Source organism: Meles meles, chromosome 3 (genome assembly GCF_922984935.1).
Source record: "Meles meles chromosome 3, mMelMel3.1 paternal haplotype, whole genome shotgun sequence".
NCBI classification, from domain to species: Eukaryota; Metazoa; Chordata; class Mammalia; order Carnivora; family Mustelidae; genus Meles; species Meles meles.
Genome location: NC_060068.1, coordinates 32,532,737 through 32,558,682, shown reverse-complemented (window position 1 = coordinate 32,558,682; position 25,946 = coordinate 32,532,737). Strand labels below are relative to the sequence as shown.

Here is a 25,946-nt window from a genome sequence, read left to right as displayed (position 1 = left end):
GGTAAAAGTGTACTTTCCTGAGGGCATGAAGCTGTCGTTAGTTTAGGTATTAAGTCTTGGTTTACTAAGTCAAAGCCTTAACTTAAGTGGCTCCTATGGTCCTGTGACCTGTGGCCCTTTTTCACAATTCCCCCGTTTTGATCAGTTCCCTCTTTCACAATTCCCCCCTTTTGATCAACTCTCAGCTTATGTGATCAATGTGTAAGGCACGGGTGCCACTTTCACTACTGTTCAGTGGTTCTCTCAACTTGTGCTGCTCCTTTGCATGTGTCATAATGTTTTTGCTTAATCTCTGTGATATTCAGAAGTGATGCTTTCAGGTGCACAATTTTGGTATCAGCTATCCCTCTACATTCTTTTTCTGATGTTCCAGTCTCAGGGAGATTATCTGCTTAGCATACATTTAAATTTTTTAAGAGTATATAGTGTACCTGGGAGATGATTCTGGTTTTTATAAACAGATCATTTTCCATGGTTGGAGTGCACATTGAAACCATGGTCCCAAGATCCAAATGCTCAAAATTAAACTAAGTCAAAGAAAGACCCGATTGAAATAGTCATCTTTTTAAGCCAAGTGTCTTGCTCAGTGATCTTACATATTTGTGTGTCAACTTCCCCAGAAGTGTTAATCTGGATGCACCAGATGGTGTTTGTAACAGTACAGACAGCTCTTGCTCACCTAAAATATAATCAGGGGATATCTTATTGTCAAAAGAATCTTTGGCCAGAGAGTCTAAGAATCTTCATTGGGTGGCTCCTTCCTTAGCAATATCTTTTGGATTCTGCAGTATCTTTAGGAATTAAGGAAAGTTTCAGGATCAAATTATTATGTAAATTTACTCATAACCAAGGAAACCTGGTCCCACCAAAGAAAGCAAATCCTGAGTCATGAATGACTCTTGATTGGTCTTATTTATTTAACTCAATGATATGAATCCAGGAGAGTCAACCAATGAGAAGTTCTAATTTGCTTCAGAAAGAATATGAACATAATGTGATTTTCTTTTAAAATAAAAGGTTGTTTTAAATTCTGGAGTTTATGCTCCTTCTTAGCAATGGGATGGATCATATAGCTGAGGGTATTATTTTTCTAGGACTATGCGAGAGTAAAGGAGAGAAAAAGATGAAGAAAACGTTTCACTTTAGTTAAAGTATGAAGACTTGATCTATTGTTTTGGATGAAAGCATTCTACCTCAATGTCAGCTACTTATCTTCCTATTCAGTTGATTTAGAGATTTATAGCATATGTACAGGACCAGGTGTCAGGTAAAGCCTTCTTTAGCTGTGAAATGTGTACCGAAGGTTCAACACCTTCTAGTGTTGTAACAGTGTTAGTGGTGGGAGCACTTGGTAAGATTCCTTTCAATGGAGTTCAAAAAACTATATTCTTCTATGACAATTTCACAATACCTAGTCACTAGGCTCTAGACTATAATCAATAGGATCCTTTGCGTTGGGATCTGGGAAGACATCTTTCCTTTTGATGATAGGCTTAATGATAAAACATTAGAGACTTTGCCATAGTTGGTCATGCTAGCATGAGAAAACAAGGTAGTAGCAGAAAGTTGTATACCGTAGACATTGGTCTGCCAGGGACTGTGTTGTGTGAGGTGAGTTTACATAGCTGAGGAGTGTACTGCAAACAGCCAACAAGTCCAAAGGCAACACTTTAGGGCAGGGAAGTCTGGTAGATTTGGCTAGTTTAAAAATTTTAAGTTTGAGGATCCCATTAGTTTTTTCAACCTTGTTCAATGATTGAGGGTGATAGGGCCCATGATGATTCCAAGAAGTTTGCAAGGTTTTTGTTAAGATGGTATAGTTTGTCCAAAGAAATAGATGCCTGGACCACTGAAGATTGTAGAAGGTATATCCCATGTGGGAAGCACATTTTATCACAGATTCTGTGAGGGTGTCAGCCTTGCCGGAGGAGAAATCTTCAATATATGTGAAAAATATACATAGAACATCAAGAATATATTGCCAATCTGTCTGAGGTATTAGATGAATAAAAACCATCCTCAAGTGTTCAAAGTCCAAAGGAAATAGGTATGAGGCCTCTGGGGCAAAACTAATTTTTCCAGATAATGGACTGAACAAGTTAGACATTACTGGTAGACTGTTTCCATAATTTTGTAGAAGTCTTCCCACTAATGTCTCATCATTGTTTGGGTCATATTAAATGTGCTATGATGGATGAAGGAATTAAAAATCCAAAAAATGGAATTTACCGGGGAGTCAGAAAGAATCAAGTGGCTGCCTTACATTTCCCAAAGCCATGACTGTTCAACCTACAGCCATGGTTCATCGATCTCCTTTTCTCTGATTCAGAAGCAGAGGGTTGCCATGTTACCCTGGCATCAGAATGGCAGAAATCTCACAATGAGGGGACATTTTTGCAGCAGCAGAATGGATGTTACCCACATGTGCCATAATCTTTATAGATTCCTTTGTCGGCTGCCTTTGCATGAGAGTCAGCTAAGGCATTTTCCTGGTACTCTGGTGTAGTTCTTTTACTGTGAGCCTCGGTTTTGATGACAGCAGCTTCAGAAGGTAAGAGAGTAATTACAAGCAAAAACATTATACTAGGAGTTGACAAATTTTCAGTAATTTCACATGTATTTTGTTTTCTAAGAGGATAACCTAAATGGTAAGGAAACTTTCACAACCTATTACCAGAACTAGATCAAATTTAAAAACAAATAAACAAAAACTTTGTCCCTTTAACAGATAGTAAGCCAAATTCTAATTTTGCACCAGCTTACTTTTTTATTAGAACATATTCTTTCCAGTGTGAGTCAGTCCTGATGATGAATAAATTCCTTTCCAAAGAAACATTTTTAACAATCTTTCTACAACTTTCATTTGTCTTTAAAAAAATGCTTCTCTAGACCACATATAAATTCTCTAGTTAAAAGCCCATGTCCTATTTTTCTTTCATGCAGAGATGTTTCCTTTTTTTTATTTTTAGTAGCTTTAACCACACACATTAATTAGAGTTCTTAACTCTTAGAAACTTTAATTTCTAGGACAAGTAAGTAGTAAGCACTGGCTAACTGTGTGTTATACCAGTATTCTTTAGATGGCAAATTTATAAATATATTTCATAATTTCTGGTAACATGAGCTTTTTTTTTTAAAGATTTTATTTATTTATTTGACAGAGAGAGAGATCACAAGCAGGCAGAGAGGCAGGCAGAGAGAGAGGAGGAAGCAGTCTCCCCGCAGAGCAGAGAGCCCGAAGCGGGGCTCAATCCCAGGACCCCGAGATCACGACCCGAGCCGAAGGCAGCGGCTCAATCCACTGAGCCACCCAGGCACCCCCATGAGCTTTTTTATAGTATAATCTTTCAACAAACACACCAAAAAAAGTTTACCAACAGACCTATATTTACCTTTAGTTTCCCTGTAATAAGGAACCCAAAATTAGAGAAATCAATGTTTAGTAATAAATGTTTCATAATTTTATCATATCTGTAAATGATCTAGATATTTAATGAATTTAAACTGTTACTTAATCTAGCTCATTGAAACTTTAAGGGTTTTGTTAATCAAAAAGATTTGGAGAAGAGCAAAAAAAAAAAAAAAGGGAGGGGGGAGAGAGGAAAGCAAACCATAAGAGACTCTTAGCTATAGAGAACAGACTGAGGGTTGATGGAGGGAAGTGGGTGGGGGTGGGCTAAATGGGTGATGGATATTAAGGAAAGAACTTTTTTTTTTTAATTAGGCTTCATGCCCACTGGAGAACTCAACATGGGGCTTGAACTCATGACTCTGTGATCAAGACCTGAGATGATATCAGGAGTCAGATGCTTAACTGACTGATGCACTGTTGGACTGACGCACTGTTGGTCCCCAAGGAGGGCACTTCTTATAATGAGTAATAGGTTTTATACGTAAGAGATAAATCACTAAATTCTACTCCTGAAATCAATATTACACTATATGTTAACTAACTAGAATTTATTTTTTCTTTATTTAAATTTAAATAGCCAAGGTATGGTACCGTTAGTTTTTGAAACAATGTTCAGTGATTCATCAGTTCAGTATAACACCCGTGCTCATCACATCCTGTGCCCTCCTTAGTGCCCATCACCTAGTTAACCCATCCACCAACCCACCTCCTTTTCTGCAACTCTCAGTTTGTTTCCTGAAGTCAAGAGTCTCATATGGTTTTTCTCCCTTTCTGATTTCTTCCCATTCATTTCTCTTCCACCCCATTGTCCTCTGCACTATTCCTTATGTTCTACAAAAACAACAAAAAAATTTTGGAAATTATTTAACATTTTACTTGAAATCTTTAAAAATTTTATTGAAACTAGCCAATCAATATACTTGTTCTTAACAAACATGAAATGAAGCGATCAATATACTTTGCTTAACAACCATGAAATGAGTAATCAGACAGCATAAGATATCAAAGTCAATTATTCTCCAAAGCTTTTTTAAATTTAATTTTTGTTATTATTTTATTTTATTTTTTTATTTAAGTATTTTATTTTATTATTTTTTAAGTTTTATTTCAATTCCAGTAGGGTTAACATACAGTTTTACATTAATCTCAGGTTTACAATGTAGTGATTCCACAATACTATACATTACTCAGTGATCAAAAGGATAAGTGCATTCTTTTTCTTTTTATTAAATTTATTTATTTATTTTCAGTGTGACAGTACTCATTGTTTTTGCACCATACCCAGTGCTCCATGCAATACGTGCCCTCTCTATTACCCTCCACCTGGTTCCCCAACCACCCACCCCCTGCCCCTTCAAAACCCTCAGGTGGTTGTTCAGAGTCCATAGTTTCTCATGGTTCATCTCCCCTTCCAATTTCCCACAACTCCCTTCTCCTCTCCATCTCCCCATGTCCTCCATGTTCTTTGTTATGCTCCACAAATAAGTGAGACCATATGATACTAGACTCACTCTGCTTGACTTATATCATTCAGCATAATCTCTTCCAGTCCCGTCCAAGTTGCTACAAAAGTTGGGTATTCATCCTTTCTGACAGAGGCATAATACTCCGTCATGTATATGGACCACATATTCCTTATCCATTCATCCGTTGAAGGGCATCTTGGTTCTTTCCACAGTTTGGCGACTGTGGCCATTGCTGCAATAAACATTGGGGTACAGATCACTCTTCTTTTCACTACATCTATATCTTTGGGGTAAATACCCAGCAGTGCAATTGTAGGGTCATAGGGAAGCTCTATTTTTAATTTCTTGAGGAATCTCCACACTGTTCTTCAAAGTAGCTGGACCAACTTGCATTCCCACCAATAGTGTAAGAGGGTTCCCCTTTCTCCACAACTTTTCCAACACACGTTGTTTCCTGTCATGTTAATTTTGGCCATTCTAACTGGTGTAAGGTGATATCTCAATGTGGTTTTAATTTGAATCTCCCTGATGGCTAGTGATGATGAGCATTTTTTCATGTGTCTGATAGCCATTTGTATGTCTTCATTGGAGAAGTGTCTGTTCATATCTTCTTCCCATTTTTTCCCATTTTATTTATTTTTTCAGCGTAACAGTATTCATTCTTTTTGCACAACACCCAGTGCTCCATGCAAAACGTGCCCTCCCCATTACCCACCATAAGAGACTATGGACTCTGAAAAACAACCTGAGGGTCCTTCCCATTTTTTGATATGATTATCTGTTTTGTGAGTGTTGAGTTTGAGAAGTTCTTTATAGATCCTGGATATCAACCTTTTGTCTGTACTGTCATTTGCAAATATCTTCTCCCATTCCGTGGGTTGCCTTTTTGTTTTGTTGACTGTTTCCTTTGCTGTGCAGAAGCTTTTGATCTTGATGAAGTCCCAAAAGCTCATTTTTGCTTTTGTTTCCTTGGCCTTTGGGGACATATCTTGAAAGTTGCTGTGGTGGACATCGAAGAGGTTACTGTCTATGTTCTCCTCTAGGATTCTGATGGATTCCTGTCTCACATTGAGGTCTTTTACCCATTTCGAGTTTAGCTTTGTGTACAGTGTAAGAGAATGGTTGAGTTTCATTCCTCTACATATCGCTGCCAGCACCATTTATTGAAGAGACTGCCTTTTTTCCACTGTATATTTTTTCTGTTTTTCAAAGATTATTTGACCATAGAGTTGAGGGATCATATCTGGGCTCTCCACTCTGTTCCACTGGTCTATGTGTCTGTTTTTATGCCAGTACCAAGCTGTCTTGGTTATCACAGCTTTGTAGTGAAGCTTGAAATCAGGTAACGTTATGCTGCCAGTTTTGTTTTTGTTTTTCAACATTTCTTTAGCAATTCGGGGTCTCTTCTGATTCCATACAAATTTTAGGATTCTTTGCTCCAGCTCTTTGAAAAATACCGGTGGAATTTTGATCAGGATGGCATTAAAAGTATAGATAGCTCTAGGCAGTATAGACATTTTAACAATGTTTATTCTTCCGATCCAAGAGCATGGAATGGTCTTCCATCTTTTTGTGTCTTTTTCAATTTCTTTCATGAGTGTTCTGTAGTTCCTCAAGTACAGGTCCTTTACCTCTTTGGTTAGGTTTATGCCCAGGTATCTTATGGTTCTTGGTGCTATAGTAAATGGAATCGATTCTCTAATTTGCCTTTCTCTATTTTCATTGTTAGTGTATAAGAAAGCCACTGATTTCTGTACGTTGACTTTGTATCCTGCCACGTTACTGAATTGCTGTATGAGTTCTAGTAGTTTGGGGGTGGAGTCTTTGGGGTTTTCCATATAAAGAATCATGTCCTCTGCGAAGAGAGAGAGTTTTACTTCTTCCTTGCCAATTTGGATACCTTTTATTTCTCTTTGTTGTCTGATTGCCATTACTAGGACTTCTAATACTATGTTGAACAAGAGTGGTGAGAGTGGGCATCCTTGTCGTGTTCCTGATCTCAACGGGAAGGCTGCAAGCTTTTTCCCATTGAGGATGACATTTGCTGTGGGTCTTTCATAGATAGATTTTATGAAGTTCAGGAATGTTCCCTCTATCCCTATACTTTGAAGCGTTTTCATCAGGAACGGATGCTGGATTTTGTCAAATGCTTTTTCTGCATCAATTGAGAGGACCATGTGGTTCTTCTCTCCTCTCTTATTGATTTGTTCTATCACATTGATTGATTTGCGAGTGTTGAACCATCCTTGTAACCCAGGGACGAATCTCACCTGGTCATGGTGGATAATCTTTTTAATGTGCTGCTGGATCCTGTTTGCTAGGATCTTGTTGAGAATCTTAGCATCCATATTCATCAGTGATATTGGTCTGAAATTCTCCTTTTTGGTAGGGTCTTTGCCTGGTTTGGGGATCAGGGTAATGCTGGCTTCATAAAAAGAGTCTAGAAGTTTTCCTTCTGCTTCAGTTTTTTGAAACAGCTTCAGGAGAATTGGTGTTATTTCTTCTTTGAAAGTTTGGTAGAATTCCCCAGGGAATCTGTCAGGTCCTGGGCTCTTGTTTTTTGGGAGGTTTTTGATCACTGCTTCAACCTCGTTACTAGATACCGGTCTATTCAGGTTGTCAATTTCTTCCCGGTTCAATTTTGGGAGTTTATAGTTTTCCAGGAATGCATCCATTTCATCTAGGTTGCTTAGCTTATTGGCATATAACTGTTGGTAATAATTTCTGATATTGTTTCTATTTCCTTGGTGTTAGTTGTGGTCTCTCCTTTTTCATTCATCATTTTATTAATTTGGGCTTTCTCTATTTTCTTTTGGATTAGTGTGGCCAATGGTTTGTTGATCTTATGGATTCTTTCAAAAAACCAGCTTCTAGTTTCATTGATACGTTCTACTGTATCTCTGGTATCTACCTCATTGCTCTAATCTTGATTATATCCCTTCTTGCATCTGTAGTTGGTTTGATTTGTTGTTGATTCTCCAGTTCTTTAAGGTGTAGAGAGAGCTGGTGTATTCTGGATTTTTCAATGTTTTTGAGGGAGGCTTGGATGGCTATGTATTTCCCCCTTAGAACCGCCTTTGCTGTATCCCATAGGTTTTGGACTGAGGTGTCTTCATTCTCATTGGTTTCCATGAATTGTTTAAGTTCTCCTTTGATCTCCTGGTTGATCCAAGCATTCTTAAGCAAGGTGGTCTTTAGCTTCCAGGTGTTTGAGTTCCTTCTGAACTTTTCCTTTTGATTGAGCTCCAGTTTCAAAGCATTGTGATGTGAGAATGTGCAGGGAATAATATCAGTCTTTTGGTATCAGTTGAGTCATGTTTTGTGACCCAGTATGTGGTCTATTCTGGAGAAGGTTCCATGTGCACTTGAGAAGAATGAGTATTCTGTTGTTTTAGGGTGGAATGTTTTGTATATGTCTATGAAGTCCATCTGGTCCAATGTTTCATTCAATGCTCTTATTTCTTTATTAATTTTCTGCTTAGATGATCTGTCTATTACTGAGAGAGATGTATTAAGATCTCCTACTATTAATGTATTCATATCAATATGACTCTTTATCTTGATTAATAGTTTTCTTATGTAATTGGCTGCCCCCATATTGGGGGCATAGATATTTACAATTGTTAGATCATCTTGGTTGATAGTCCCTTTAAGAATTATGTAGTGTCCTTCTGTATCTCTGACTACAGTCTTTAGTTTAAAAATCTAATTTATCTGATATGAGAATTGCTACCCCGGCCTTCTTCTGAGGCCCATTGGCATGAAAGATGCTTCTTCATCCCTTCACTTTCAGTCTGTGTGTATACTTAGGTTCAAAATGGGTCTCTAGTAGACAACATATGGATGGGTCCTGTTGTTTTATCCAATCTGCAACCCTGTGTCATTTTATGGGCATGTTTATGCTCTTCACATTGAGAGTGATTATTGATAGACAGGTTGTGATTGACATCATGTTACCTTTGAAGCCTTTCTGTCTGTAGATTGTCTCTATATTTCTGTTCAATGATATTCTTAGGATTTTTTCTTATTTATAGGACCCCCTTTAATATTTTCTGCAGTGTGGGCTTGGTGGTTGCATAGTCTTTTAAGCCTTGCCAGTCTTAGGAACTCCTTATCTCTCCATCCATTTTGAATGTCAGTCTTGCTGGATAAAGTATTCTTGGCTGCATGTCCTTCTCATTTAGTACTCTGAATATATTTTGCCAGCCCTTCCTGGCTTGCCAGGCCTCTGTGGAAAGGTCTGACGTTATTCTAATGGGCTTTCCTCTGTATGTAAGGAGCCTCTTTGTCCTAGCTGCTTTTAAGATGGTCTGTCTAGAAGCATAATTCTTCATTCTAACTATCAGGTGCTGTGAGGACTTTTGAGAATCTAAAATCTTGGGGGGAAACCGCTCTGTCTCTAGTACATGAATGTTGTTTCCATTTGTGAGATTGGGGAAATTTTCATAGACAACTTGTTCCACTATATCTTTGAGACTTCTTTTTTTTTCCTCCCCTTCAGTGTTTCCAATGATTCTGACATTGGAACATTTCATGGCATCATTTATTTCCCTGATTCTGTTTTTGTGGCTTCTGAGCTATTTATTCCAGGCTTCCTCCTGATCCTTTCTCTCTATCTGTTTGTCCTCCAGATCACTAATTCTATCTTCTGTCTCAGTTACCCTAGCTTTTAGAGAATTTAGCTTAGATTGGAATTCATTGAGAGCATTTTGAACATCATCCCTGGTGGATTTCAGTTCTGCCTTAACATTGTGAACATCATCCCTGGTGGCTTTCAGTTCTGCCCTAATCAATTCTGTTTGGTCATCCATGGCTTTCTCCAACCTAGCTATTGCCTGGATAATTGTTAGCCTGAATTCCTTTTCCGACATATTGTCTATGTTGATAGCCAATAGCTCTGTTGCAGAAGGTCCATCCTCTGTATTTTTCCTCTGTTGGGCATTCCTCCTCCTAGTCATTTTGGTAAGAGATGACTGAACAGATGCAGCTGTATCGATTGTGGTGCAGTCAAGGTGCACCCTGGAACACTTCTCTGCAATCAGTATTCCCCACCCAAATGAGAGAAAAAAGAAAAGAAAAAGAAATAGAGAAGAAAGAGGCAAAAAAAAAGAAGAAAAGAAAAGAAAAGAAAAAAGAGAGAGAGACAGGAAAAAAGGGAAAGATAAAAGAGAAGACTCAGCCCAAATGGGCGCCAAGGTAGGATTTATGAAATATACAAACAAAAACGGACAAACAAAAAGACTGATAAAAGTATATGATAAGAGAAAAAAATATATATAAATGCAAAAAAAAAAAAAAAAGGAAGAACCTCATCAAAAAGAACCCCAAGTATAATATTTATATACTATCAGGACAAACACAAATACACAGAAACACTGGCGGAAGGAAAAGATGGGAGAGTGGTTATAAATTCTCAGTGTGGGCCTTTTGATTCTTCCTGGATGTATCTTGATGTTTTTGTTAAGGGATTCAACTTTCCTAAGATAAAGGGGGATTAAAAATTAGTTTACCTATAGGGGTAGCATTGATTGGGGAAAGGGGATTACCTTGAAGTTTAACTCTATATGTATATTAAAAAATAAAAATTAAAAAGAATAAACTAGACTAAACTAAATTAAAATTTTAAAAAATTTAAAAAAATAGAAAAGCAAAGGAAAAACATGGGTGTATGTAACAAAATGTTCAGGTTAGAAGGTTATTAAGGAATTTGATGTACTGGACATATCACTGTGATGGTAAATAGGTTAAAAAAATTATCTATATGTATATATAAAAAAAAAGAACCAGAATAGTGGTAAAGAGTTGAAAATAAAAGTTGTATTTATAAAGTAGTGGTGGTTGTTCTCTTGTTGTCTTCTTTTTTTTTTTTTTTTTTTTTTCTTCCTTCCTGGTTGGTTTTCTGGGGGAATGGCCTGCCACGTGGATTTTCAGACAATGATGTTCCCTGAGTTAGGTCCTCCCGTCCCCCTCATGGGGGTGGGCTCTGAGGAAACTGTTTTTTTTTTCAGGCTTTTGTTCTCTGGAGGTTTTTATGTTCTTTCATCTGTTTTCTCTTGCCTTGACAGCTTTTGATGGTTTTTGGAGGTTTAAAGGAGAGCAAACTGCACCCAGACCTCCCCCTCAGAGAGAAGCCTCAGAATGCTCTGCAGAGCTGCTGGCAGAGTAGGTTCTGAGTCATGGTCCCTGGGGATGCAGGATCTCCTCCTTGTACCCAGTACTATGGCAGCAGCGGCTGTCTGGGAAGCTCCAGACCACCAGAGAGGTTCCAAGCAGCGATCACACACTGAGATTTTCCCGCTGGCCCAGGCTGGGAATGCCTGGTTTTTCAGGATGCCAGCGCTCTAGGCTAGTACCTGTGCGCACCTCTCCCAGGGGAGGGTGTGGGACGTGTGTGTTTCGGGAATGCAGTCTGGCCAGGCTCCCAGCCCCTCTCCGGAGCTGGACCCCACGCGTTCTCAGGTGCGCTGGTGGCTCAGGGACCAAGACCTGCTTTCTCTGCCGCACTCTCTCTGGCTCAGCACCAGAGGAGGTTGTCCTGGTTTGGGGTACTTAAGCCCCTGTTCCTAACCGCCCCGATTCCCACCATATCCCCCCACAATCCTTTGTTCTTTTTTTTTTTTTTTTTTTTTTTTGAGTGCTTTCAACCAGACTCCAAGCTAATGCTGGAGCACTAGGGCACTCTCATATTGGGATATTACTTTCCAATCCGTCGCCTCCCCCTTTTTATCTTCTGGTATCAGTCCGACGTTCCCACTCTGCTTTATCTGCCACTGGTGTCTTCTGCTCCTATAGAGATCCAGACATGTATAATTCTGATCTCAGGCTGATTTCATGGGTGATCGGAGTTCTTTGGTAGGTAATCAGCTCACTTTAGGGTACAGGTTGAAAAGGCGCCTCCTCCTACTTCCCAACCATCTTGACACCCCACCCCCCAGGATAAGTGCATTCTTAATCCCCATCACTTGTTTCACCCATCCCCTGCCAAACTCCCCTCTGGTAACCCTCAGTTTGTTCTCTATAGTTAAGAGTGTGTTTTTTTAGTTTATGTCACTCTTTCCTTTTTTTTTCTTCTTTTCTCCCTTTGCTAACTTATTTTGCTTCTTATAGTCCACATAAGAGTGAAGTCATATTAAATTTGTCTTTCTCTGACTGATTTATATGACTTAGCACTATGCTGTCTTGTCCCATTCACATCTTTTCAAAAGGCAATATTTCATTATTTTTATGGTTTAATAATATTCCATTATGTATAGATAGATGATAGAGATGGAGATACATAGGTAAATACAGATATAGATATAGGTACATTCTTTATCCACTGATGGACACTTGGGTAGCTTCCATAATTTGGCTTTTGTAAGTAATCCTGCAATAAACACAGAGGTGCATGTATCCTTTTGAATTTGTATTTTTGTGTTTGTTGGGTAAATAATACCCACTAGTGCAATAATTGGATGGTAGTGTAGTTTTATTTTCAATTTTTGAGATTCTTTCATACTGTTTTCCACAGTGGCTACACCAGTTTGCTTTCTCACCAACAGTGCATCAGTGGTCCTTTCCCTACACATCTTCCCCAACACTTTTGTTTCTGGGTTTTGTTTTTTTTTTTCCCTTTTTATTTATTTATTTTTTTTTCAGCATAACAGTATTCATTCTTTTTGCACAACATCTGGGTTTTTAATTTTAGCCATTTTGACATGCATGAGGTGATATCTCATTGTGGTTTTAATCTGCATTTCTTGATGATAAGTGCTGATGAACATCTTTTCATGTGTCTGTTGGCCATCTGGATGTCATGGCTGTTCACATCTTCTGCTTATGTTTTAATTGGATTATTTGTGGGGTTTTTATTGATTTATTTATTATGGAAGGGACGGGCAGACAGAGAGAATCTTTCAAGCAGACTTCCCACTGACCATAGAGCCCAATATGGGGTTTACTCTCACAACCCATGAAATCATGACCTGAGCCAAAACCAAGAGTTTGATGCTCAACTGGCTGAGTCACACAGCCACCCCTGTTTTTTTGTGTGTGTGTCTTAAGCTGTATAAGTTACTTTTACGTTTGGGGTACTAACTTTTTATTGTATATATCATTTGTATCTGATCCCATTCAGTAGTTTGTCTTTTGATTTCCATGATAGTTTACTTTGCTGTGTAAAAGCTTTTCATTTTGATGTCGTCCCAATTGTTTATTTTTGCTTTTGCTTCCCTTGCTGCAGGAGACCTATCTAGAAAAATGTTCCTATGACCGATGTCAGAGATATTATTGCGTCCGCTCTCTTCTAGAATTTTTATGGTTTCAGGTCTGACATTTAGGTCTTTCAGCCATTTTGAGTATATTTTTTGTATGATGTAAGATAGTGATCCAGTCTCATTTCTTGGCATGTAACTGTCCAATTTTCCCAAAGCCATTTGTTGAAGATACTGTTCTTTTCCCTTTGCATGGATTAATTGAGCATATAATTGTGAGTCTGTTTCTGGGCTCTCATTCTGATCCATTGATCTTGTATCCATTTTTGTGCCAGAACTATATTGTTTTGATTACTATGCTTCTTGGATACCTTGAAATCTGGAATTGTGATTTCTCCAGCTTTTTTCTTTGTTTTCAAGTTTGCTTTTGCTAATCAGGTTTTCTCGTGGATCAAATTTTAGGATTACTTTAGAATTTGCAGGAGGTCTATTTTTGGTATTTTGATAGGGCTTGCACTGAATCTGTAGATTGCTTTGGGTGGTATGGGTGTTTTAATTATACTAAATTTTCTAGTCCATAAGTGGGGTATTTCTTTCCATTTGTTTGTGTTATCTTCAGTTTCCCTCATCAGTGTGTTATAGCTTTCAGAATATAGGTCTTTTGCCTCCTTGGTTAAGTTTATTTCTAGTTATTTTTTTTCTGTGTGGTGTACTTGTATAGGGGATTATTTTGTTGATTTCACTTCTTTATTATTATACCTCATTATTAGTGTATAGAAATGGGACAGACTTCTGTATATTCATTTTGCATCTTGTGACTTTACTGAACTCATGATCTGTTTTAGAAGTTTTTTGGTGGACTCTCCATGGTTTTTTATATATAGTATTATGTCATCTGCACTTAGTGAAAGTTTTACATATTCCTTATCAATTTGGATGCTTTTTATTTCTTTTTCTTATCTGATTGCTGTGGCTAGGACTTCCAGTACTATGTTGCATAAAAGTAATAAGAAATTGTTTTGTTTCTGATCTCAGAGGGAAACCTCTCCAGTTTTCAGAATTGAGTATGATGTTTGCTGTGGAACTTTCATAGATGACCTTGTTATGTTGAGGTATGTTCCTCTAAGCCAACTATGCTGAGAGTTTTTATCCTGAATGGACATTGTTCTTTCCCAAATGCATTTTCTTCATCTATCAAAATGATCTTATGGTTTTTATCCTTTCTCTTGTACACATGATGTATCAGTGGCAATTGATTTGCAAATGTTGAACCACTTTTGCCCCACCAAAATAAATCCCACTTTATTTTGGTAAATGATTTTTCAGTGCGTTTTTGGATTGGGTTTTCTAATATCTTTGAGAGTTTTGCTTCTATATTCACCAGAGATCTTGGTCTGTAGTTTTCTTTTTTTTATAGTGTCTTCATCTGCTTTTCACCTCAGGGTAATGCTGGCCCTTAGAATGAATTTGAAAGTTTTCCTTCCTCTTCTATTTTTTGAAATTGTTTCAGAAGAATAGGTTACTAACTCTTCTTTAATTGTTTAATAGAATTCACCTGTGAAACCATATGGTCTGGGACTTAGTTGTGAGTGTTTTGATTACAGATTCCATTTCATTGCTAGATATCAGTCTGTTCAAATTTTCTATTTTTCCTTGAATCGGCCTTAGAAGTTTATAGGTGTCCAGGAGTTTATCCATTTCTTTTAGGTTGTCCAATTTGTTGGCCTATATTAAGGCCAATTACAATTAAGGCCAATAACAATTATTCATAATACTCTCTTACAATCCTTTAAATTTCTCTGATGTCAGTTGTTATTTCTCTTCTTTCCTTTCTGATTTTTATTAGTTGAGTCGTCTCTCTCTGATGAGTCTGGTTAAATTTTTATCAATTTTGTTGAGCTTTTCAAAGAACTTACTCCTGGTTTCATTGACCTTTTCTATTATTTATTCATCTGGTTTTTTAGTGTCTTAAAAAAAAGGTTTTATTAATTTATTTTTGTATTTGAGAGAGAAAGGGCATGAGCAAGGGGTGAGGGGTGGTGGAAAAGGGAGAGGGAGAATCAGACTCCCTGCTGAGCATGGAGCCTGATGTGGGGCTGGATCCCAGAACCCTGGGGTCATGACCTGAGCTGAAGGCAGATGTTTAACCAACTGAGCCATCCAGGCACCTTAATTTCTGTTTTGTTTATTTCCACTCTAACCTTTACTATTTTCTTCCTTGTACTGTTATTGGGTTTTGTTTATTGTTCTTTTTACAGCTCCTTTAGGTGTAAGTTTAAGTTGTTTATTTGAGGGGTTTTATTCGTTCTTGACCTAGGTCTGTATTGCTGTATCTTCCCTCTTAGAACAGTTTTTGTTTCATCCCAAATATTTTTGACAATTGTGTGCTCCTTTTCATTTCTCCCCATGTGGTTTTTTTTCTCCTCTTTGATTTCTTGGTTGACCCATCCATTGTTTGTTAGCTTTTATTTAACCTCCATGTATTTATGTTCTTTCTAGATTGTTCTCTCATACTTGATTTCTGCTTTCATAATGTTGTTGTCAGAAGAGATGCATGTTATGACTTCAATCTTTTTGACTATGTTGAGATTTGTTTGTGGCCTAACATGTGATCTATGCAGAATGTTCCATGTAAACTTAAAAAGAATGTGTATTCTGCTCTTTTAGGAAGCAATCTTCTGAATATATCCATTACAACCATCTGGTCCAATGTGTCATTTTATGCTAGGGTTTCCTTGTTGATTGTTTGGATAATATACCCATTGATTTCAGTGAGGTGTTCAAGTCCCCTACTATTATTGTATTCCTTTTGATTATTTCCTCCATTTCTATTAATAGCTGGTTTACATACCTGGGTGCTCCAATGTTGGGTTCATACAAATTGTGATAGTTATATCTTCTTACTGGATTGTTTTCTCTGTGATTATGTGTGTCTTTCTTTGTCTTTTTCTACAGTCTTAGTTTTACAGTCATTTTGTCTGATGTAAGTATTGCCACAGTGGCATTCTTCTCACTTACATTTGCACTTCCTTTGCTTTTAATTTGCGTAAGTGTTTAGGTCTGAACTGAGTTTCTTGTAGGCAGCTTAAACACAGGTCTTGTTTTCTATCCTTTCATTCACCTGTGTCTTTTGTTTGGCACATTTGGTTGTTTTACGAAGTCATTATTGATAAGTATATCCTTACTGCCATTTTCTTGACTGAGTTTTATGCTTATTTTTATAGTTGTTCTCTATCACTTTCTTTTTTTGCTCTCTTCCCTTATAGTTTTATGGCTTTTTTCGTGATATACTTGAATTCTTTTCTCTTTATTTTTGCATATCTATTACAGGTTTTGTATTTGTGGTTACCATTAGGTTTGCATGTAAATGTTCTGCACATAGCAATGTTTATTAAGTGGATGGTCACTTAAGTTTGAACCCATTCTTTAAGCCTTATGTCACCATACTTTATATGGAGTCATACTTTATACCTGTTCAGCTGTGAATTCCTTGACTGATTTTTATAGATTTAATTGATTTTACTGCTTTTCTGCTTTAACCTCAAGATTGATTTTGTAAGCAATTTGTCTACTTATTTATTATGTTGGTATTTACCTGTGAAATTTCTGCCATTCTTAATTTTCTTAACCTTGATTATGACTTTCCTTTTACTCAAAGATTTCCCTCTAGTGTTTCTTATAATGCTGATTTAGTGGTGATGAATTCCTCTAAGTTTATTTTGTCTGGGAAGATCGTTATCTCTCCTATTCTGAATGACAGCCTTCCTCAATAGAATATTCTTAGCTGCAGGTATTTTCCCTTCAGTATTTTGAATATCTCATGACACTCTTCTGGTCTGCAAAGTTTCTGTTTAAAAATCAACTGATGTTCTATGGGGATTCCCTTGTATGCAACTGTTTTCTCCTGTTGTTTTAAAATTCACTTTTTAATCATTACGTTTTGCCATTTTAATTACTAGGTGTTTTGGTGTGGACCACCTTTTATTGATTTTGTTGACAACTTGCTGTACCTCCTGGATCCGGATATCTATTTCCTTCCCCAGATGTAGAAAGTTTTCAGCTATTATTTCTTAAAATAATTTTTGTGCCCTCTCTTCTCTACTCTCCCTCTAGGATCCCTAAATGTGAATGTTATTACATTTGGTGACATCACCAAGTTTCCTTAACCTATTCTCATTTCTTATTATCCTTTTTCTCTTCTTTTTCTTTCTTCTCTCTCTCTCTTTCTTTCTCCCTCCTCCTCCTCTCCCTTCTTCCTCTTCCCCTTCCTCTTCCCCTTCTCCTTCTCCTCCTCCCCCTTCTCCTCCTCCTCCTTCTTCTTTCTCCTTCTACTCTCTGTTCATTTGGTTCCTTTTCATTACTCTGTCTTCTGAGTCACTGATCTGTTCCTCTATTTCTTTTACTCTGTTTCTTCACTCTAGTGAACTTTTAATTTAAGATATTGAGCTCTTCATGCCCAATTGGTTCTTTTTTATATTTTCTATCTTTTTATCTTTTCACTGAGTGAGATCCTCTACTCTTTCTTTCTATCTTGTCACTGAGGGAGATCCTCTACTCTTTTCTCAACTTCAGCACGTATATTTATGATCATTACTTTGACTTATTTATCAGGTATATTGTTTAACTTTGTTTCAGTTAGCTCTTTTGGTGTGATTGTGTCTTGCCTTTTGTTTTTTTAAGATTTTATTTATTTTTTTGTCAGAGAAAGAGAGAGAGAGAGAGTGCCCACAAGCAGGGGGAGTGGCAGGCAGAGGAGGCAGAGACAGAATCAGTCTCCCTGCCAAGCAAGGAGCCCAATGGGGGACTTGATTCCAGGACCCTGAGATCATGACCTGAGCCAAGGCATGGGCTTAACCGACTGAGCCACCCACGTGTCTCATGCCCTGTCTTTTATTTGGTACATATTTCTCCTTCCTTATTTCATCAAACTCTCCATGATTCTATGTAGTGGGAAAGTCAGCTAGGTCTCCTGACGTTGAAGGCAGTGTCCTTATGAAGAAGAGGTCCTGTAGTAACCTATAGTGCAATATCCCCTGCTCACCAAAACCAAGTGCATCTATGGCGTCTCTTATGTGTGTTGTGTGTCCTATGCATGATCAAAATGCATTTGCCTTCATTCCAGTTGGCTGCAGTGCCCCTTATACTTTTTGTGTGGTCCCTGTGCTGTTAAGGGGCCCTTCTGGGGCTGCCTTGGGTTTGTACTTGAGTCAGAGTAGATGACTGCTCACAATCCACTTGCCAGAACTATTGTCACACCAAACAGCAGGGTACTTTTTCTTACATTGTCCCCTAAGGCTTTAGTTATTGTGCCTGGCCTGCAGTCAGACCAGATGTCTGCCCCCAATCTGTCTTAGGATTGAGGCAACCCCCCAATATAAGGCTTTCCTCTTGTGAAACCCCCAGTGAGGTTTTTCTTAGTGGGCTGGACTGGAAGGCAGATGAGATGTCTGTCCCCAGCCCACTGCTATGGCTGTATTTGAACCTGTATATGTGGTTATCTTCCCTTATTTGTGGAGAAAAGTCACTCTGGAGTGGAGTGGTGCACTGTTGGGACTGTTTGCAGAATGAGATTCATCAGGAACTGCTTTGGAGGGACTCCTGCTGGATGGGGTAGATTGAGTAAAACAAGTCCACTGGAATACATGGAGGTGGGATGCATGGTGTTACAGTAGGTATTGTTCCTTTGTTCCTACCAGGGCTACATGAAGGATGAGACCTGTCTGGAGACACTTTGGAGGACTCCTACATAAATGGAACATGTTGGATAGGGCGGGTACACTGGAGAATGTGGGGATGGGTCACATAGTGTTAGCAAGCTCTGTGGCAAGTGTTCATGCTGGTTCCCTCAAGTGTTCTGGTAACTAGGTTGAGGTGAGTAGAGAAGTGGCACTCATCAGCTTGTTTATTCTTGGAGAAGTCTCCTAAAGATGCCTGTCCCTCCAGTGCACATTCTGATATTAGTGACAGATCTCCTTTCTGTATACCCCAGGGGCTTTTGAACTGCTTCTTCTATGCTGTATCTCCAAAGAGCTGTTTGTTTATGCTGTTTAAGGTTTGGGGTCAGTTTTGTACTGTCACTGGCTTTTCCAGAGCTGATCCAGTTGATTTCTAAAATACCTGGTGTTAAATACCACTGATTGTGGAAAACAAAACAGTAAAGCAAAATAAAACAAACAACAACAACAAAAACTCCTGAAGTTAAGCCTCACTGGTTTCAAAGCCAAATGTTATGGGGACTCTACCTTCCAGTGCAGGACCCCTGTGTCTGGGTGTCTTGGTTTGTTTGGAGCGTGAAACATGTTAGTAGTTACCTGGCCCAAAATTAGCTTTCAATAAAAATTCTCTGTCATGCAAATATGCAGGAGAAAAGGCACCCCAATAAAGATCACTAAAGTTTACCTCCTCCTTTCTTAATGAGGACTCCAGGAAGTGATTTCATTGTCCCTTGCCCTCAATTTAGGGCTGATGCATTAGGAGAGAGAGGCCCAGGTAGCTTGATAGCTGGAGTTTTCACATCACCTGTTCTAATGATGTCCTACTTCTACAAAACAGTATGTCATCTCACAGTTCCTAAACAAGAGAGAAGTTAGGACAGTGGTTGTTTTTCCACTGACCCAGCTTGTAAAAAGACTACAAGATGCCTTCAGACAGGAGCACCAAGGATCGGGGTATGGAGTTTCCTTTTCCACCTATAGCAACTCTCGGGTGGTGCAAGTCATGATTCCCAAATTCAGGTCATGAAAAGGAGTTTTGTCTTCAAGATGAGGTCTCATAGCCACCTCTGATATAAACTGGCTGAGTTTTGGATGCTAACCTGGTAACAACCCCAAATCGCTCACAACCTTTGATCAGCTGGACTCAGATGTCTTGGTGTGCAAACACCTCACAGCTCTGTTTCCTCCCCTGGGACCCTAACATTTCTCCACCCTTTTTTAGAAAATTTTTATAAACGTATAATCTATTATTAGCCCCAGGGGTACAGGTCTGTGAATCACCAGGTTTACACACTTTCTCCACCCTTTTAACAACTCCTTCTTTCACACTTGGCATGGCCAGAAGTATCTTTAAGGTTTTGCATAAATGCCAGCCAGGCACATGAAAGCTCTTGTTCACTCTTGGACAAGAATGATAAAACAAATCCATTAAAACTGATTCTACTACTTTAACCTTTTTCTGAGTTCTTCCTTCTCAAATGGAAAATTCATTTGCCTGTCTCCTCTGGAAATGAGAGAACTTTAAAGCAAACTCTACAGTTATACCTATTTGATAACTTTGGTCTTGTCACAAGTGTCTTTCCAAAGGGATCCATAAGAGACCCACTGGTTTTGCCTTTTGCTGTTTTAATGAAAAGCCAGTGAATTGGGAGGAAGAGGCCTAGGACTCTTGAAAAGGTCATGACTTCTCGAGGAGGGGAAGGTTTTATTAGTCCCAGTGCTGCCATATTTGGTTGATGAGGTGGAAAAGGAGGATTTCCCCAGTGTCCTTGCTCTTTCTAAGGATCGATGGTATCTCATGGCAAGATGACAAGCAGCCTGGATTCTCAGAGTATAAATTCTGCATTGGGAATGCATGCAAAATCTAAGGCATGAACATATTTGAATGCAATGTGGCCACAAGAGGGTAAAGAGCTCCTTCCCTTTGACTATTTCACACATCTGCTATGCAAGATGCAGCACAAACATTCACTTTCTGCCTTACTGACTCCCTTCTTTCCTTCTGCAGACCTATCCTGAGCAGTGGGACAACATGGAATGGTCAGGGAATTGTGAAATACTATTGCCCTCCTCTAAATCTCTGTTCCCTCCAATCTCTGGGGAGAGTCTTCACAGTAATGAGAGGTCTGAGAGACAGCATCCCCATGTACACCTCTTAAGCCATGAAACATCCACCTTACACCAGAATTGGGCAAAGAAGTAGGAAAAGTCTCAATCATAGGGGAAGGGGGGAAAAATTGAATGGGAAGAAATCAGAGAAGGGGGACAAAACCATGAGAGACTCTTGACTCTGGGAAACAAACTGAGGGTTGCAGAAGGAATGGGGTAATAGGGTGATGGGCCTTAAGGAGGGCATGTGATGTGATGAGCACTGGGTGTTATATGCAATTAGTTAATCAATGAACACTACATCAAAAACTATTGATGTACTATAGAGTGGCTAACTGAACAAAACAAAAAAAAATTTAAAAAACCAAAAGAAAAAAATCTATTATACCACAAAAAAGAAAGAAGAAATAAAGAGAGAAAGAAAGAAAGAAAAGAAAATGGAGGCCTCCCATTTTATTCCCAGAGCCAAAAGCTTGTTCCCTTCAGACTCCTCAGTGTACCCTCAGGGATGCTGGCTAATTGAAATTAAATTTAAAAAATTAAAAAAATAAATATAAACCCTGATTTTGTTCCCTTCCCTCTGTTCCTTAGTAGTATCTGAAAATATGACTTCCTGGAACTTTTCCTAACCCTCTTTCAGCGTCCTCTTTCCTTCTGCAGTGCCCTACAAAACACAATAGTATTAACGTAGACATTTCCCTGACTTGTGCATTTCCCTTAGACTGATGAAGAGGGTATTGTTATGATGCCTGGGGAAAAACATTCATAAAGAAACAAAGGAAAACAGTTTCCTTGATTCTACCAAATGCATATTATCTGACTAAATCAATCAAATAAAAACTACCTCATAACCAATAGAGGTTAATGAAAATTATGGGTGTACTTGTCATGATTTAAGCAAAATAGCCCACAGAATGCACAAAGAGCCCATTGTCAAATCCCTCTGCATAGCAATGGATTATCCACATGGAGCAATGGTTTTTCTCCAATGTAGGTATTCTCACCACTTTACGGAAGATACCACACTGGTGGTGGATAGAAGATGACCACAACCCTACTCACAGAACACAAGATCTGAGACACATTTGTTATTCGGTTAGGCATCTCTCTGACATCTATTTACGCAAGATAATTTTAGTATCATCAGCCACTTATTCATGATTTTCAAATGTAGAAAGTAGATTTTCAAAAGCTGGAAGAGAGTGGATGAGAGAACTCCCTTCACGAAGCACTGGCCTTCACCACAATTCATGGCCTTGGCAGCTATGCAGCTATGCAGCTATGCAGAAGTAACCAGAAATTCAAGGACTTTGTAAACCTCTTAATCTCTTCCACAGACATGACCAGCTTCCTGGCAGTCCCCTTTTTTTTCTTTTTAGAAAAGCTTTTATTTAAATTCCAGTTACTTAACATACAGGTAATATTAGTTTTAGATGTACGATTTAGTGATTCTAATATTTACTTTTTCTCATTTTTTTATTTAACTTCTTTTCAGTGTAACAGAACTCATTTTTTATGCACCGCACCCAGTGCTCCATGCAATATGTGTCCGCCATAATACCCACCACCAGGCTTCCCCAACGCCCTACCCCCCGCCCCTTCAAAATCCTCAGATTGTTTTTCAGGGTCCATAGTCTCTCATGGTTCATCTCCCCCTCCAATTTCCCTCAACTCCCTTCTCCTCTCCATCTCTTTGTTATGCTCCACAAATAAGTGAAACCATATGATAATTGACTCTCTCTGCTTGACTTATTTCACTCAGCATAATCTCTTCCAGTCCCGTCCATGTTGCTACAAAAGTTGGGTATTCATCCTTTCTGATGGAGGCATAATACTCCATAGTGTATATGGACCACATCTTCCTTATCCATTCATCCCTTGAAGGGCATCTTGGTTTTTTTCCACAGTTTGGTGACTGTGACCATTGCTGCTATAAACATCGGGGTAAAAATGGCCCTTCTTTTCACTACATCTGTATCTTTGGGGTAAATACCCAGTAGTGAAATTGCAGGGTCATAGGTAAGCTCTATTTTTAATTTCTTTTTTTATTTTTTTTATTTTCAGTGTAACAGTGTTCATTGTTTTTGCACCACACCCAGTGCTCCATGCAATACATGCCCTCCCTATTACCCACCACCTGGTTCCTCAACCTCCCACCCCCCCCGCCCCTTCAAAACCCTCTGGTTGTTTTTCAGAGTCCATAGTCTCTCATGGTTCATCTCCCTTTCCAGTTTCCCTCAACTCCCTCTCCTCTCCATCTCCCCATGTCCACCATATTCTTTGTTATGCTCCACAAATAAGTGAGACCATATGATACTTGACTCTCTCTGCTTGACTTATTTCACTCAGCATAATCTCTTCCAGTCCCGTCCATGTTGCTACAAAAGTTGGGTATTCATCCTTTCTGATGGAAGCATAATACTCCATTGTGTATATGTACCACATCTTCCTTATCCATTCATCCATTGAAGGACATCTTGGTTCTTTCCACAGTTTGGTGACCGTGGCCTTTGCTGCTATAAACATTGGGGTAAAGATGGCCCTTCTTTTCACTACATCTGTATCTTTGGGGTAAATACCCAGGAGTGAAATTGCAGGGTCATATGGAAGCTCTATTTTTAATTTCTTGAGGAATCTCCACACTGTTCTCCAAAGTGGCTGCACCAACTTGCATTCCCACCAACAGTGGAAGAGGGTTCCCTTTCTCCACATCCTCTCCAACACATATTGTTTTTGTCTTGCTAATTTTGGTCATTCTAACTGGTGTAAGGTGGTATTTCAATGTGTTTTTTATTTGAATCTCCCTGATGGCTAGTGATGATGAATAGTTTTTCATGTGTCTGATAGCCATTTATATGTTTTCATTGGAGAAGTGTCTGTTCATGTCTTCTGCCCATTTTTTGACATGATTATCTGTTTTATGTGTGTTGAGTTTGAGAAGTTCTTTATAGATCCGGGATATCAATCTTTTGTCTGTACTGTCATTTGCAAATATCTTCTCCCATTCCATGGGTTGCCTCTTTGTTTTGTTGACTGTTTCCTTTGCTGTGCAGAAGCTTTTAATCTTGATGAAGTCCCAAAAGTTCATTTTTGCTTTTGTTCCTTTGCCTTTGGAGACAGGTCTTGAAAGAAGTTACTGTGGCTGATGTTGAAGAAGTTACTGCCTATGTTCTCCTCTATGATTCTGATGGATTCCTGTCTCATGTTGAGGTCTCTATCCATTTCGAGTTTATCCTTGTGTATGGTGTAAGAGAATGGCAGTCCCTTTGATTGACTTCACATCCAAACCAAAATAGCTTTCATAAAGATTCAAGCACTTCTCCTGATGAGACAAATCAAAGTCACTGAAGCAGGCATGGAAGGAGATGAAAGTGAAAGCCAGTGATTTTAGGGCAGCCAGCCAGATCTTTTCCTGAAAAAAAAAAGCTATCTCCATTTCAATGGAAGCATGAGAAAAATTGGGCAACAGGAGCACAAAGGTGTAGTGCTTATGAATAGGGGGCTCCTTCAGTAGGATCTCCTCCAGTCTTGGGTAATCAAAGTCAGCTAAGTCAAAATTGCCAAGAAGTTGTCTGGCTCATGCACTCTGATGTTGCTGAGACTTGCCAGGCAGTTGTCTTGTATCTGCTGAAGAACCCTCTCTCCCTTTTCAAGGACCTGGCCTTGTTTTTTCACTTTATTATATGAATCATTGTCCACCTTGGTTCCAACAAAGTCAGATTTCTTGCCTAGCTCCCAGATACTTTGGTCCAACAAAATATTATTAAAGTTACACTATGAGGAAGCAACAATGATGAAGAAATCATAGCTAGCAAATCCCACCCATTTCAAGATATGTATATGGAAGGAAATAGGGGTTGGCATTCCAGGCAGGTCCCAAAGGCCACATTTGCAAATTTTGGATGTTGATAGGGTGTTTTCTTCATGGTGGTCTCTACAACTCCAACACTAGCAGAACCCTCCTCTAAGTGACTATGACCTCATAAGGCATTGATGAAACTAGACTTCCCAGTTCCAGATTCCTCAAACACAGCCATATCCAGAGGTGTGTTATCTGCTTCCACAAGTGATTCCTGAGTGTTATCAGCCACAACTTTTAGACTGACCTCTTGACAGGCTGCTTGAATTCTAGCAAGGTTTTCTAAAGAGAGGGTCCCCCTGCCTTACTGATTACTGTGCCCTGATAGGCACAGGAGAACTTAAATGAAGGAGGAAGACTGGATGCTGAAAAGGAGATGAGATGTTGGAAGCAGAGTCTGGAGTGAAAAATCCAGAAAGATGTACGAAGGGCCACAAACTAGGAAATTCAGCCAACCTCTAAAATGAAGAGAAGACAAAAAAATGGATTGTCCCCTGGAGCTTCCCTGAAGGAATGAGCCACACTGACACCTGGATTTTTGCACCTGTAAGATTCATTTTAGACAACAGTCTTCTGGAACTGTAAGTGAATAAACCTGTGTTGTTGTCTTAAGCCAATAAGTGTGTGTAAATTTGTTGCACAAAATTAAGAAACTGATGCAGACAGTCTTCATTTTCTTGAAACATCAATAAAGGAGCCTAAAACCTTTCCATTGTGTAGGAAAAATGAGTCAGACTAGCACATTGGGGAGCACAGAAGAACTGCAGACATAACTCACTTCCTATCCCCTGCAGCAAATAGGGGCAGGACTTGTCTTCTGGGAGAGGTAGGATGACTATGCAGGATGCGTGTTCCATAAGGGAATGGCTGAGCATGTGGTGAAAATTGCCCTATCTCAGCTTAATGTCCATTTGCCTGACCTAATGGAAAAATTGGGGTGGGATTTAGAACATATGACAAAAAATGGCAGAGGAAGTAAATAAGAGCTCTAATTTTCCCTATTCAACTCTGCACTTTTGAAACATAGGTAACTGATTATATCATGACAATTCAAGGCTGTCATTAATATGTTACTGATAGGACCTCTTATCATCAGCTATGAGTGAGGAAACTGATTTTAAAAATATTTATACACTTAAGGTTGTCTCAGAGAGTACCAGTGATCTTACCTGTAAGAGGGTACTCAAAGTTCAT

General features: G+C 38.8%; 1 pseudogene; it reads right to left on the bottom strand.

Moving 5' to 3' along the window:
- Positions 1 to 2,414: 2,414 nt before the first annotated feature.
- Positions 2,415 to 25,946, bottom strand: LOC123939207 (annotated as a pseudogene).